The sequence below is a fragment of the Ranitomeya variabilis genome, chromosome 3 (genome assembly GCF_051348905.1).
Source record: "Ranitomeya variabilis isolate aRanVar5 chromosome 3, aRanVar5.hap1, whole genome shotgun sequence".
Taxonomy (NCBI): domain Eukaryota; kingdom Metazoa; phylum Chordata; class Amphibia; order Anura; family Dendrobatidae; genus Ranitomeya; species Ranitomeya variabilis.
Window position 1 is genome coordinate 546490125 of NC_135234.1, and position 16718 is coordinate 546506842.

Consider the following 16718-nt stretch of genomic DNA (forward strand, 5'->3'; position numbering starts at 1 on the left):
TTTTCCAGAAACAAGCAGCAATGAATGCTACCAAGTGAAAATTGCAAACTGCCTCTGTAGTGACCAGTAAGCTGTAGTGACCACTACGATGTAGTCACCAGTAGGTTAAGCCCAGCCCGTACTTCTGGAGACATACACCAGTAAGTTAGGCAGGCTCTCATTGCTTCAGGAATGCCAAACATGTGGACAATATATGTGGTTTAGGTACAATGTGGGGCTTAAAAGGGCGGGGGCATTTGGATTTGAGTGGAAAATTTGCTGAATTTCTTTTGGAGGGTGAGGAGCCATTTCTCTTTTCCAGAGCCTTTGTATTACCAGTAATGTGGAAGACCCCTATATTTCCGTTAACAGAGGACAGACCTGAGTGGGGATTTACTTTTTTTTCTAGATTGATTTGAAGCTTTTACATAACATTTGGGATCACATTAATCCGTCACTCTACACTGAACACTAACGTTGGGGTTTCGATCTAGATCTCTGAGAGATGTGATTCAGGTGAAACTCCCGAGGGATCCATTCACTATAATGAGGCAGTACAGTTGCTCTGGATTCCATCTGGCATCTGTTCAGCGGTGCCCTTCTTTTCAGAAGTGCACAAAACTGTGGCCTACTGCACTTTTATGCAATCCTAAAAAGACAGACACCGCCGGATCACAGGTCGAAACGGCGTCCAGTGGCTCCATTTGCCTCATTGTAGGGAATCTTTGGTCGAGGGTTCCGTCTGAATCATGTATTTCACATTTACACAGAAACTTCAGTGTAAGCGCTCAGCGCAGAACACAGGATAAACTTGCTCAGAGGTTTACTGTGATCTTTGGAAGGCAGAATGAAAAAATCAACAGCAGGCGAAGAATTAGTTTTATTTATTTTTTATGCCGCTTCTCATGTGGTATAAGTCATTAGGCGACTTTATTCTTTGGGTTGGTGCGATTACAGCATTACCAGATTGTTATCATGTTTTTATTTGGCTGCTATCACTCACTAAAAGACACTTTTTATTGCAAAAACTTGTTTTTTTGCATCACCATTAGTGATGAGCGAATATACGATAAGATTTCTTGAGCATGCTCGGGGGTCCTCCGAGTATTTTTTAGTGCTCCGAGATTTAGTTTTTCTTGCCGCAGCTGAATGATTTACATCTGTTAGCCAGCATAAGTACATGTGGGGATTCCCTAGCAACCAGGCAACCCCCACATGTACTTATGCTGGCTAAAGGTACCTTCACACTAAACGACGCTGCAGCGATATCGACAACGATGCCGATCGCTGCAGCGTCGCTGTATGGTCGCTGGATAGCTGTCACACAGACAGCTCTCCAGCGACCAACGATGCCGAAGTCCCCGGGTAACCAGGGTAAACATCGAGTTGCTAAGCGCAGGGCCGCGCTTAGTAACCCGATGTTTACCCTGGTTACCAGTGTTAAATGTAAAAAAACAAACAGTACATAGTTACATTCGCATCCCCCGGCGTCCGCTTCCCTGCACTGTGTGAGCGCCAGCCCTAACAGCAGAGCGGTGACGTCACCGCTGTGCTTTGCTTTCCGGCCGGCACTGACACACTCGGTGCAGGAAGCTCTGAGCAGCAGCACGGACGCCGGGGGACGTGACAGACATCAGAGGGTGAGTATGTAGTGTTTTTTTTTTTTACTTTTACAATGGTAACCAGGGTAAACATTGGGTTACTAAGCGCGGCCCTGCAGGATCCAGATCGCTGCTGCGTGTCAAACACAACGATATCGCTATCCAGGACGCTGCAACGTCACGGATCACTATCGTTATCGTTGTAAAGTCGCTTAGTGTGAAGGTACCTTAACAGATGTAAATCATTCAGCTGCGGCAAGAAAAACTAAATCTCCGAGCACTAAAAAATACTCAGAGGACCCCAGAGCATGCTCGGGAAATCTCGAGTAACGAGTATTCGCTCATCACTAATCACCATATTTTGAGAGCTTTAATTTTTCCATATTTTGGCCTACAGAGTCATGTGCAGGCTTGTTTTTTTGCTGGATGGGTTGATGTTTTAATTGGTACCATTTTCTGACACATGACATTTTTGATTGCTTTCTATTCCAATTTTTTTCATGCAAAATGAACAAAAACTAGCAATTCAAGATTTTTTTGGGGGGGATTATGTCATTTCGCGTGTGGTAAAATTGATAAGGCAGTTTTATTCTTTAGGTCAGTACTAGTGATGAGCGGGTGTACTCGTTGCTCAGGTTTTCCCGAGCATGCTTGGGTGACCTCCGAGTATTTGTGACTGCTCGGAGATTTAGTTTTTATCCTGGCAGCTGAATTATTTACAGCTAGTAGCCAGGCTGAGTACATGTGGGGGTTGCCTGGTTGCTAGGGAATCCCCACATGTAATCAAGCAGGCTAGTAGTTGTAAATCATTCAGCTGCCGGGATAAAAACTAAATCTCCAAGCTGTCATAAGTACTCGGAGGTCACCCAAGCGTGCTCAGGAAAACCCGAGCAATGAGTACACTCGCTCATCACTAGTCAGTACGATTACAGCGATACCGCATTTATATTTTTTCTGTTTTGACACTTTTACACAATAAAAACTATTTTATAGAAAACATTATTATTTTTGTATCGCAGCATCTAGGGGGTTAACGTCCCGCAGGAAGTGGTGTGGGACCACTTCTGGCACTTAATCAGAATCAGCTGACACCCGGCGACCATTGCGCGTCCATAGCCAGGGTGCAGGGAGGTATTAGTGTGAAGGAGAAAAATGTCTAATGAAATCAATTTTTAAACCTTATATAAGTCAGTTCAGATATGGTGTAGCAAGATGGCGATTGTGTCTTTGAAGCTGTCTTGGAGATCCTTGAAACTGTCCTGGAAGGCATCTTTGGAATGCAGGAGTGAAGGCACTGGAATACACCATATTTGGAAATGAAGTTGGACTGGACCAATTACAAAGTGACTAGTTGTTCAAAAGTTGTGCGACCCCCCTATTTCCTGCTCTTAGTATATTCTTTTGTTTTGAGAATAAAGTTCAGTTGGGCAACAACTTTGCTGAGAGAGGAGTGTGTATCCGTCTCTGTGTATATCTGATACATTCTTTGGCCTCTAAGCTAGCACTCAGCTTATATTTGGTCAGGTACAAGCAATCAGATTGATCTCACTTTAATAGATCACCCTCACATTAGGGTATGTGCACACGTAGAATGGCCCACTCCGGATTTATCCGCAGCAGATTTTATAAATCCGCAGGGCAAAAACACCACGTTTTTCCTGCGGATTTATAGCGGATTTACCGCGGATTTACTGTGGTTTTTGTGCGGATTCCACTGTGGTTTTGCACCTGCTGTTTTCTATTATGAAAACCGCTGTGGATTCCGCACAAAGAATTGACATGTAAACCACTGCGTTTCCGCGCGATTTTTCCGCAGCATGAGCACAGCGTTTTTGGTTTCCCATAGGTCTACATTGTACTGTAAACTCATGGGAAACTGCTGCGGACCTGCAGCTGCGGATCCGCTGAGGATCCTCAGCAAAATCCGCATCGTGTGCACAGAGCATTATTACTTCCAATGTCGGGAAGGAGTTAAAAAATATGAAGCAATCCTCATTGGGAGCAATATTTCTAAAATAGCTCATTACGAGTCATACTGCTATAAATGGAGTATTAGGCTACGTTCACACCTTCAGAACTTTACATCAGTAATCCAAAATCAGGAGTGGAACAATCAGAATAAATGTATAATAGAAACATGTGCATCACTTCTGCACTGAACGGGTGATCACTAATTTTCCAGTTTTTACATCTCCAGAAAATGATCTAATTTAATATTCTGATTTATGGTTTTGAATAATGCAACAGGTTTAAATATTGACAAATATACAGTAGACTGTTCAAGTTGCGTAAAAAGGCAAAGCTTACCCCATGAAAATACAGTCTCAACCAAAACTGAAGCTCAATTACAGTGAAACTATGGTAGTTAAAACAATTACATTTCATGGAGTTATTGCCATAACACATGGAAAAACTAGGATCAAAAAGAATTAATGCCATGTTTGTACAACAAAGTGGAGACAAAATATGGCTGTTGAAATATCTGTTCTTTCTAGCTAGGTGTAAATAGGAATGTTGAAGTAACAGTGTCCGAATGATACAGTTGCTTGACACGTCAGATGCAGTCATTAATCTTTGCAGTTAGGTTATGGTGATACTGTATGTCTCAGAGCATCAGAGACTGTTAAAAAGAAACCGTAATGAATTTTCATCCAAAATACAGGTCCTTCTCAAAAAATTAGCATATAGTGTTAAATTTCATTATTTACCATAATGTAATGATTACAATTAAACTTTCATATACTATAGATTCATTATCCACCAACTGAAATTTGTCAGGTCTTTTATTGTTTTAATACTGATGATTTTGGCATACAACTCCTGATAACCCAAAAAACCTGTCTCAATAAATTAGCATATCAAGAAAAGGTTCTCTAAATGACCTATTACCCTAATCTTCTGAATCAACTAATTAACTCTAAACACATGCAAAAGATACCTGAGGCTTTTAAAAACTCCCTGCCTGGTTCATTACTCAAAACCCCCATCATGGGTAAGACTAGCGACCTGACAGATGTCAAGAAGGCCATCATTGACACCCTCAAGCAAGAGGGTAAGACCCAGAAAGAAATTTCTCAACAAATAGGCTGTTCCCAGAGTGCTGTATCAAGGCACCTCAATGGTAAGTCTGTTGGAAGGAAACAATGTGGCAGAAAACGCTGTACAACGAGAAGAGGTGACCGGAACCTGAGGAAGCAGTGGACTGAGTCTGGTGTGGAAACATCCAGAGCCACCGTGCACAGGCGTGTGCAGGAAATGGGCTACAGGTGCCGCATTCCCCAGGTAAAGCCACTTTTGAACCATAAACAGCGGCAGAAGCGCCTGACCTGGGCTACAGAGAAGCAGCACTGGACTGTTGCTAAGTGGTCCCAAGTACTTTTTTCTGATGAAAGCAAATTTTGCATGTCATTCGGAAATCAAGGTGCCAGAGTCTGGAGGAAGACTGGGGAGAAGGAAATGCCAAAATGCCTGAAGTCCAGTGTCAAGTACCCACAGTCAGTGATGGTGTGGGGTGCCATGTCAGCTGCTGGTGTTGGTCCACTGTGTTTCATCAAGGGCAGGGTCAATGCAGCTAGCTATCAGGAGATTTTGGAGCACTTCATGCTTCCATCGGCTGAAATGCTTTATGGAGATGAAGATTTCATTTTTCAGCACGACCTGGCACCTGCTCACAGTGCCAAAACCACTGGTAAATGGTTTACTGTCCATGGTATTACTGTGCTCAATTGGCCTGCCAACTCTCCTGACCTGAACCCCATAGAGAATCTGTGGGATATTGTGAAGAGAAAGTTGAGAGACGCAAGACCCAACACTCTGGATGAGCTTAAGGCCGCTATTGAAGCATCCTGGGCCTCCATAACATCTCAGCAGTGTCACAGGCTGATTGCCTCCATGCCACGCCGCATTGAAGCAGTCATTTCTGCCAAAGGATTCCCGACCAAGTATTGAGTGCATAACTGAACATTATTATTTGATGTTTTTTTTGTTTGGTATTAAAAAACACTTTTATTTGATTGGTCGGGTGAAATATGCTAATTTATTGAGACAGGTTTTTTGGGTTATCAGGAGTTGTATGCCAAAATCATCAGTATTAAAACAATAAAAGACCTGACAAATTTCAGTTGGTGGATAATGAATCTATAGTATATGAAAGTTTAATTGTAATCATTACATTATGGTAAATAATGAAATTTAACACTATATGCTAATTTTTTGAGAAGGACCTGTACAAGTTCAAAATAAACTGGATAGCAAAAACTGAGACTAAATGAAGAATATATACATGTGTATGTATACATTTTTTTTTTCCTTTAAAATGTTTTTATAAGATTCTGTGGGGGTACTCTGCCCCATGCTCTATGAGGGAAATGTTTAATAAGATTCTGTGGGGGGTACTGTGCCACATGATATGGGGGTAAAATTTTAAAGCTGCTTCTTTGGGAGTACTCTGCCCCATGTTCTGTTTGTGAAAATTTGTAAGCTGCTTCTTTGGGGGAACTGTGCCCCATGCTCTCTAGGTGACATTTTTAATAAGATTCAGTAGGGGTAGTCTTCCCCATGCTGAGTGGGTGAAAAATGTAAGCTGCTTCTATGGGAGTACGCTGCCTCATACTCTGTGGGTTAAATTTTTAACTGGACTGAATATAGCAAGCCTCAATCTCTGTGAGGACACTGTTAAAATGTTTATGTTATTCATTTACATCCTAGTTTACCATGATTGCTATGGTGACAGAACCCCTTTAAGTCATTTTCCTATCCACATTTGTTTGCAGGGCAATTGTCCTGCTCTTACCCACATTTTATTTCCATTTGTAGGCCTCTAACCCTTAGGGTACTGTCACACAGTGGCACTTTGGTCGCTACGACGGTACGATCCGTGACGTTCCAGCGATATCCATACGATATCGCAGTGTCTGACACGCTACTGCGATCAGGGACCCTGCTGAGAATCGTACGTCGTAGCAGATCGTTTGGAACTTTCTTTCGTCGCTGGATCTCCCGCTGTCATTGCTGGATCGTTGTGTGTGACAGCGATCCAGCGATGCGTTCGCTTGTAACCAGGGTAAACATCGGGTTACTAAGCGCAGGGCCGCGCTTAGTAACCCAATGTTTACCGTGGTTACCAGCGTAAAAGTAAAAAAAAAAAAAACGTACATACTAACATTCCGGTGTCCTTCAGGTCCCTTGCCGTCTGCTTCCCGCTCTGACTGACTGCCGGCCGGAAAGTGAGAGCAGATCACAGCGGCGACATCACCGCTGTGATCTGCTTTCACTTTACGGCGGCACTCAGTCAGTGCGGGAAGCAGATGGCAAGGGACCTGAAGGACACCGGAATGTGAGTATGTACGTTTTTTTTTTTTTTACTTTTACGCTGGTAACCACGGTAAACATTGGGTTACTAAGCGCGGCCCTGCGCTTAGTAACCCGATGTTTACCCTGGTTACCCGGGACCTCAGCATCGTTGGTCGCTGGAGAGCGGTCTGTGTGACAGCTCTCCAGCGACCACACAAAGACTTTCCAACGATCACGGCCAGGTCGTATCGCTGGTCGTGATCGTTGGAAAGTTGCAGAGTGTGACAGTACCCTTACTCTGATTGTTTTACAGCCAATTTACAGCACTGAAGGTCCCCATTGACTTATATGGGGTTCAGGGTCCAGGGTCAAGTTTGGGGTCCTGAACTACACTTTTTAAAAAGTCTAGCTGAACCCGACAAACCCATACATCCATGGGTCTGCTGATCCCTAATGGTATTATAGGAAACACAAGTTGAGAAGGTAGCGATGAATGTAATCAAATTGATTACTGTATGGCAGATACATCAGACTCTCAAATTATGAGCAGGTCATCTAAATATTGGCCGTACCACTTAATGGAATTGATGAATTGGTTATCTACACTATAAATGTACGGTATATCTTTCCCCACCAACTCATTAGAAGGTTGGCCAGCCATGGCCAGTGTTTTGCTCCCATGGACACACCATTAACCTGCAGGTAAATTTGACCATTAAAGCTGAAATAGTTGTTAGTAATCAAGGAGACAATCTCAATAACATATTCTTGAAAGTCATTGAGAAGATAATTATTTTTTTCAAGTGAAAATCCAGAGAACCAGGGCAAGGCGATAAGGGATGGACGTGTAGAGAGACACATTATCAAATCCCAACCAAGGCAGTTCAGGAGAACAGATAAAGTTCTTGGTACAACCCCTGGCAAAAATTATGGAATCACCGACTTTGGAAAAAATTATGGAATCATGAAAAACAAACACTCCAAAACATCACTAGTATTTTGTTGCACCGCCTCTGGCTTTTATAAGAGCTTGCAGTCTCTGAGGCATGGACTTAATGAGTACTAAACAGTACTCTTCATCAATCTGGCTCCAACCTTCTCTGATTGCTGTTGCCAGATCAGCTTTGCAGGTTGGAGCCTTGTCATGGACCATTTTCTTCAACTTCCACCAAAGATTTTCAATATGATTGAGATCCGGACTATTTGCAGGCCATGACATTGACCTTTTGTGTCTTTTTTCAAGGAATGTTTTCACAGTTTTTGCTCTATGGCAGGATGCATTATGATCTTGAAAAATGTTTTCATCATCCCCAAACATCCTTTTAATTGATGGGATAAGGAAAGTGTCCAAAATATCAACATAAACTTGTGCATTTATTGAAGATGTAATGACAGCCATCTCCCCAGTGCATTTACCTGACATGCAGCCCTATATCATCAATGACTGTGGAAATTTGCATGTTCTCTTTAGTCAGTCATCTTTATAAATCTCATTGGAACGGCACCAAACAAAAGTTCCAGCATCATCACCTTGCCCAATGCAGATTCGTGATTCATCACTGAATATGACTTTCATCCAGTTATCCACAGTCCACGATTGCTTTTCCTTAGCACATTGTAACCTTGTTTTTTTCTGTTTAGGTGTTAATGATGGTTTTCATTTAGCTTTTCTGTATGTAAATCCCATTTCCTTTAGGCGGTTTCTTACAGTTCGGTCACATACGTTGACTCCAGTTTCCACCCATTCGTTCCTCATTTGTTTTGTTGTGCATTTCCTGCTTTGGGGACATATTGCTTTAAGTTTCCGGTCTTGACGCTTTGATGTCTTCCTTGGTCTACCAATATGTTTGCCTTTAACAACCTTCCCATGTTGTTTGCATTTGGTCCAGATTTTAGACACAGCTGACTGTGAACAACCAACATCTTTTACAACATTGCGTGATGATTTACCTTCTTTTAAGAGTTTGATAATCCTTTCCTTTGTTTCAATTGACATCTCTCGTGTTGGAGCCATGATTCATGTCAGTCCACTTGGTGCAACAGCTCTCCAAGGTGTGATCACTCCTTTTTAGATGCATACTAACGAGCAGATCTAAATTGATGCAGGTGTTATTTTTGAGTATGAAAATTTACAGGGTGATTCCATATTTTTTTCCTCAGAATTGAGTGATTCCATAATTTTTACCCTATGCTTGGTTAAAAAAGGTAAACATTACTGACTGCCACATTTTTTGTTCTTGATTCCTTTTAGTGTTTCTTAAAGGCAGAAAGTTGCCATTTGAAATTACTTTAGTTTTATGCCATCTCTGTGATCTGCTTTTTTTCTACAAAATTAAACAACTGAATGAACATCCTCCAAGGTCGGTGATTCCATAATTTTTACTAGGGGTTGTAATATCCAGGACATCTCCTGTATCTTTTAGGAAAGCTGGTGCCTCCTGGACAAGGACTGGAGAAGATGATTAAGGCACTCTGCTAGCTTCTCGCCCATACCCAAAACAATGAATCATATGGGGGATGGATAGCAATTCTTATGCACATAATGCATGATATAATAGGTACACTGTTCATTGGGTTCGGAGAGTTTAAATTAATCAGCCTCTTTTTTATTTAAATAAATTAATGTTAGTCCCTCGTCTAGTAACTGATAGAATTTACTTTTAAATGTGATGTACTGTAAGTTGGTGTGTATGCAGCATGTAAGTGCATATTCACACTGGCCACTAAACAGACAAAACCCAATAGAAAAACAAACTGAGTAAATTGACTGTTTAGTAGCCAGTATGAACATGCACTTACATGCGGCATGCTCACCAACTTACATCCCAGTTCATTGCTTTTGGTTTCTGTTCATCTCTGCTCCCAGTGCAGAGAGGGGCGTGGTCTGCCTTTTAATTGAGCTGGACATTACATTTTAAAAGCTTCACATTGATGGGTGTCTACTAGTCGAGGCCTTGGTCCTTCTCAGCCCTTTTTCACACAAATGTCATTAGACACATGGTAAAGATTTAATACTAGAGGAAAGGACCATCCCGAATAGGGTCGCCGTGATGTGGTGAGAAGGCTATAAAGTTTTTTTTACAAAAATATGTTTACCAAGTATAGTATTTTCATGCACTGCTGCTATTTATTTACTTCAGAATATTTGCTCATTTTGTTTTTCTCTTGGGTTTTGTCTGGCTAACAACTAGCCTGATATTTGAAGTGTATCTCATTAGAACATAATAGGCTGAGCTGCCAATCTCATGGTGGCTTTCCCATGAAGTGTGATTTTCATAACATCATTTCTGAATTCACAGTTATTCTTCAAAAACTTTACTTATTCCATGTTTATTTTTATTAATATATTGCCTCTTTACTGTAACAAGGGAACTAGTCTGATTGCCGTATGTGGAGTCGAAAAGGAATTTTTTTCCCCAATGTGAAGCTTACTCTTTGCCACATGGTTTTTTTTTGCCTTCCTCTGGATCAACATGTTAGGGCATGTTAGGTTAGCCTATGGGTTGAACTAGATGGACTTAAAGGAAAGGTGCCGCAATTTTGTTTTTGTATTAAAAATGATTGTTTATATAAACAATTATCTTTAATACAAAATTATTTTTTTTAACCTTAATATCTTTTTTATTATTAATAATTTTTGCAGCCACTGGGCGCCACCATTTTGCTTTGCAGGAGTGTAAGAGTCCCAGCACGACATTTACACTGTGCATTTACGGCAGCCCTGTGCATAGGACTCAGCAGTCGGGAGCCGACCGCGTTATCTCCTGCTCTGATCTGGCCACGCCCCCTGGGCTGTCTCCACATCACAGCAGAGGCAGGAGGTCGGCGCCATGTTTCTTCAGCCCACAGTGTGTGAGCTCCACTGTGACTGAGAGCTGTGCTGTTGGAGGGGCAGCTCCAGCTGCCTCTCCTTTCACACTGTCAGCAGTCCGCCGTTCCCTGTCCTCTGCTGCCTGGTGCCCTGGCTCAATCTCTAGAATCGCTAGAGAGGGTGAAGTGCTGGGGTCTGATGTCCTCTATCAGGAGCTGCAGAGAGGTAACAGGGGGGGGAGGGGGAGAATCTCTGTGCTGCTCCGACCCGACCCTGCCTCTCACTGCAGCCACTGATCAAGGACATCAGACCGTGTATCTATCACTACACTGTGCTGAGCCATGTATCTAATCCTCTCCTGTATGATAGTCTGCTGTGCCATGTACCTAATCCTCTCCTGTATGATACTGTCTGCTGTGCCCTGTACCTAATCCTCTCCTGTGTGATACTATGCTGAGCCGTGTATCTAATCCTATACTGTGTGATACTGTCTGCTGAGCCATGCATCTAATCCTATACTGTGATACTATGCTGAGCCATGCATCTAATTCTATCCTGTGTGATACTGACTGCTGAGCCGTGTATCTAATCCTCTCCTGTGTGATACTGACTGCTGAGCCGTGTATCTAATCCTCTCCTGTGTGATACTGACTGCTGAGCCGTGTATCTAATCCTCTCCTGTGTGATACTGTCTTCTGAGCTGTGTATCTAATCTTATCCTGTGTGATACTGACTGCTGAGCCGTGTATCTAATCCTATCCTGTGATACTGTCTGCTGAGCTGTGTATCTAATCTTATCCTGTGTGATACTGACTGCTGAGCCGTGTATCTAATCCTATCCTGTGATACTGTCTGCTGAGCCGTGTATCTAATCCTATCCTGTGTGATACTGACTGCTGAGCCGTGTATCTAATCCTCTCCTGTGTGATACTGTGCTGAGCCGTGCATCTAATCCTCTCCTGTGTGATACTGACTGCTGAGCCGTGTATCTAATCCTCTCCTGTGTGATACTGACTGCTGAGCCGTGTATCTAATCCTCTCCTGTGTGATACTGACTGCTGAGCCGTGTATCTAATCCTCTCCTGTGTGATACTGACTGCTGAGCCGTGTATCTAATCCTCTCCTGTGTGATACTGACTGCTGAGCCATGTATCTATTCCTATCCTGTGTGATACTGTCTGGTGAACCGTGTATCTAATCCTCTCAGGCACTCCTCTCCCCCCTGCATATCTTTCCCCATTACACACACAACTCAATGCATGCGATAACAGGAGCTGCAGGGGTCATGCTGTATTATGGCATTATGTGAGATCTATATGACGGTATTATGTGATCTGTATGGTGGTGATTATGCTTGATCAGTATTGTGAGAATTATACGGTGGTATTGTGTGTGATCTATATGGTGGTATTATGTGAGAACACTGGCAGTATTGTGTGATCTATATGGCGGTATGTGAGAACACTGGCGGTATTATGTGTGATCTATATGGTGGTATTATGTGAGAACACTGGCAGTATTATGTGTGATCTATATGGCGGTATGTGAGAACACTGGCGGTATTATGTGTGATCTATATGGTGGTATGTGAGAACACTGGCGGTATTATGTGTGATCTATATGGTGGTATTATGTGAGAACACTGGTGGTATTATGTGTGATCTATATGGTGGTATTATGTGAGAACACTGGCAGTATTATGTATGATCTATATGGCGGTATGTGAGAACACTGGCGGTATTATGTGTGATCTATATGGTGGTATTATGTGAGAACACTGGCAGTATTATGTGTGATCTATATGGTGGTATGTGAGAACTGTATGATGGTATTGTGTGTGATCCATATGGCTGTATTATGTGTGCTCTATATGGTGGTATGTGAGAACTGTATGACAGTATTGTGTGTGATCTATTTGATGGTATTGTGTGTGATCTATATGGCGGTATTATGTGTGAGCTATATGGCAGTATTATGTGAGAACACTATAGCAGTATTATCTTCAGAAAGCGGACCCATTCTATGGTGGTTCTGGCTGAGCACCTGCTCGCGGGTCTGGGGTAATAGAGGGGGCAGCATGACCTCCAGTTAGGTGCAGTCAGGGCTGGTCAGGCTGCTGAAGAGAGGGGTCTCATTTTTATTGTTACTATATGGCTAAATTTCCTTCCCAGCGTCACCCAGTACTTCGCCTGTCGTCTCACTTTCACACATCACCAGGACAGGATGGAGAAGACAGGATCTGAGGAGGGGAATGGGGTCTTAGCATGCAAAGTCTGGATCAGAACAGGCCATCAATCCGCAGAAATGTTTCCTGGATTTCTGTGGAGCAGACGGTCCATCCATGTGTATAAAAGACAGTGCTCTATGTACAATCCCTGGCTGCTCCGCGCACCAAACAGGGGGCCCCCATAGACCAGCACACTGCTCTCCTGAAATACTCTGCGCTGCGGTCACCCTGCTCCCTCCACCACATATCTCCCAGAATCCTTGCTGGCTGCCATCCTCGGTGACTGTCTACTTGTCAGTGTAAGGCTGCTTTCACACTAGCGTCAGTACGGGCCCGTCGCAGTGCGTCGGGCCGACGTACCGACGCATGCTGTGAAAGAAATGCCCGACGTGGTAGCGGATGTAGTCTTACGACGCTTCCGCTGCCCCATTGTAAGGTCCGGGGAGGAGGGGGCGGAGTTTCGGCTGCGCATGCACGGTCAAAAATGGCGGACTCGACGCACAAAAAAACCGTTACATGTAATTTTTTTTGTGGCGGTGGTCCGCCAAAACACGACTCAACCGTCGCACGGTGGTTGCGACGTGTGGCAATATGTCGCAATGCGTCGGTAATGTTAGTCTATGGGGAAAAAACACATCCTGCAGACAACTTTGCAGGATGTGTTTTGCAGGATGTGTTTTATCTCCTGAACGACGCATTGCGACGTACAGCCAACAACGCTAGTGTGCAAGTAGCCTAAGGCTGCCGTCACACATTCAGTATTTGGTCAGTATTTTACCTCAGTATTTGTAAGCCAAGACCAGGAGTGGCTGATAAATGCAGAAGTGGTGCAGATGTGTCTGTTATACTTCTCCTCTAATTGTTCCACTCCTGGTTTTGGCTACAAATACTGAGGTAAAATACTGACCAAATACTGATAGTGTGACGGCAGCCTTACTCTGCAGTCACCAACAAAATGGCTGCTCACTGGGTTCCTGAATATCATCCTCTTATCCCTTAGCAGACACCCAGAAGGGAAGGAGAGGAGACATCACACAGGTCAGCAGACTCCGCCCATAATTACTGCAGTGCTGTAATGTGAGCTTGTTGTACACGAGGTTTTTCTGAAATTTCAGCAGCTGCTCCCCCTAGTGTTTAAAAGTGGAAATTCCAAAACTTTTCAAATTATTTTTCATATTTTACTAAATTATAAACAAATGATAATAATTTTTAAGAAAATGTAAACATTAATTCTTTACATTTTTACAATTTCTGTAAAAAAAATTTTTTTGATGGCACCTTCCCTTTAAAGTCTTCCTTCAACCTTAATAACTATGTTACTATGAAAACCTTAGTTTGTGTAAAGGTGATGGGTACTCTTTAACATTTCTTTCATATTATGAACAGAAATATTAGTGTATTACTGATGAAAATTAAACCCATGTGAAAACAGTCAAAGTTTTGTGATTAAAGCGCCCCATACACATGAGATGGATAGAGGCTAAAACAGGCTTTGGCCGATCGCACATCCGGCAGGCATATTTGCTAGCTCTCCCACATACAAAACCTCTAATTCTGTTTTCTTTGACAGCCGCTACCATATATATTTGCTGGCAGCTCATATGCGGACGTACATAAGAATACGCAGTGTAAAATCAGACATAATGGATCAATATTTACCCTGACAATAAAATTCCCAGGGCTCCCATGCATATCAAAGGGTCAGAGAAACCCCTCAATATCAGAGATTTCAGCTGACACTAGTCAAATGTGGAACTGGACCTTAACAATAAGAAGTGCAATTCAGTATACACAATGTTATGAGTGCCAAAGCACATTCACACAGGTAACGTACAAACCAGGGAGACAGATACCTGAACCTGTCAGGTCCCTGTGTAAGGAGGTGGCAAGGAACCTCACGTGCCTTCCTGTATATATACCAGGCACATGTAGCCTGTGCGGCACCTCAGTGGTTGCCTTATGTTGTACACTGTTCTGCTTCCATATGTAATGCACTGTGTCTATTGTCATTTGTAATGCTCTGTACATCCCATGTTATTGCTATGTAATTAGGTTAGGGATAAACGGGGTTAATTAAGGGGGCTGGGTTAGCAGCCTCAGAGAAGCAGAAAGTTCCTACTTCAGCAGTAGAGCCCTTGCAGGATGACCTGAGGCAGGGTCCCCCACTTGGGACAGAAGGAGCCCCCATTTGGGGTATATGTGTGTCCCCGTCTGGGACAGAAGAGACCCCCGTCTGGGGCATAAGTGTGTTCCCGTCTGGAACAGTGAGAACCCCCGTTTGGAGTATATGTGGATCCCCTTCTGTGACAGGAGGAATCCTCGGCTGGGGACTTCAAGCTGCCAAGGACTGCCAGGCAGTGGAACAGGGCACAGGCACTGTGATAGTGCCCTTCAGGTGACTGTGAGCTTCCAGGAGACATTGGGAGCTGATGCCTGTGCTGCCGCTGCTGCTGAAGGAGCAGCATCTTTGAATAGGGATAGTTCAGGAATTGTTACCTTCTTCTATTCTTTATCTTCATTATTCAAGTTGCCACTGTTGGGCCCTAAAAAGTGTGATGTATTTTTACCCTGGATGTGCTTAGCAGCTCCTAGGGTAGCTAGGGTAGCAGTTCCCTAAGGAAAAAAGGAATCCCAAAACCATAGCAACCAACACAAACTACACCAAAGTGAATGACTCCAACAAAGTCTATCACAAACAGGAGACACCAGTAGGAAAGGTATTTAAAGGGAACCTGTCAGCAGGATTGTGCACAGTAACAGTGTCAGGTCAGTGCCGTTATACTCATTAAAATGATACCTTGGTTGATGAAATCTTTTTTGTTGTTTAATCTTTATTTTCAGTTTTGAGTTATTTATATGCTCGTGCTTCGGGGCGGCCTGTGGGGGTGTTCATGTGGTGCTCTGATTAGCCATTCATAATAAAGATGCTGACAGGTCACTGATCCCTTTATTTCTGTAGCAAGACGGCGCTGCCAGCGATTGCCGATAGCTGCTAATGCACAGGCACTGGCGACATCATCTTGGAGGTGGAATTTTTTTTCTTCTCTAGCAAGATGGTGCCGCCGGCACCTGTGCAATAGCATCTGTTAGCAATCACCGATAGCTGTTACTGGGCAGTCGCAGTGGGCACCATTTTCAAATGGATTTTTTTTGGGACTATCAGGATAACCTCAAATGTATTAAGTATGTACACAGTACATATGCGATTATGCTGCAGTGCAGGTGCTACAGCTGGCATCTGCCTGCAGAAGTTTTTTTCCAAATATGTATATATAATATCCATTATTTAAATTAGGGGACAGGTCATTGAAGAACACCCCACAGGCCCACCCCAAAGCACGAGCATATCATTAACTGTAAACTGAAAATAAAGATTAAACAACAACCACAAGAGGAATTTCATCAATCACGGTATCATTTTAATCCGGCAGTGAGCCCACACCTTTCCTGACATATATCAGCTGCTTTGAACAGCTGACATGTGCCCGGAACAGACGCGGGTGCAATTGCGATCCACCCACGGCTATTAACCTGTCAACATGCGCTTCCGGTAATCGCGCTGCAAATCCACCCACTGGTGACCCCGTCATGTGATTGCGGGTCACCGGTGGGTTGGCATGACAACCAGAGGTCTCCTGGACACCTCTATGGTTGTCATTGTCGGCGTGCTGTGAGAGCCGCCCAGAGGTCGGCACTAGTGATGAGCGAATATACTCGTTACTCGAGATTTCCCGAGCATGCTCGGGTGTCCTCTGAGTATTTGTAAGTGCTCGGAGATTTAGTTTTCCTTGCAGCAGCTGAATGATTT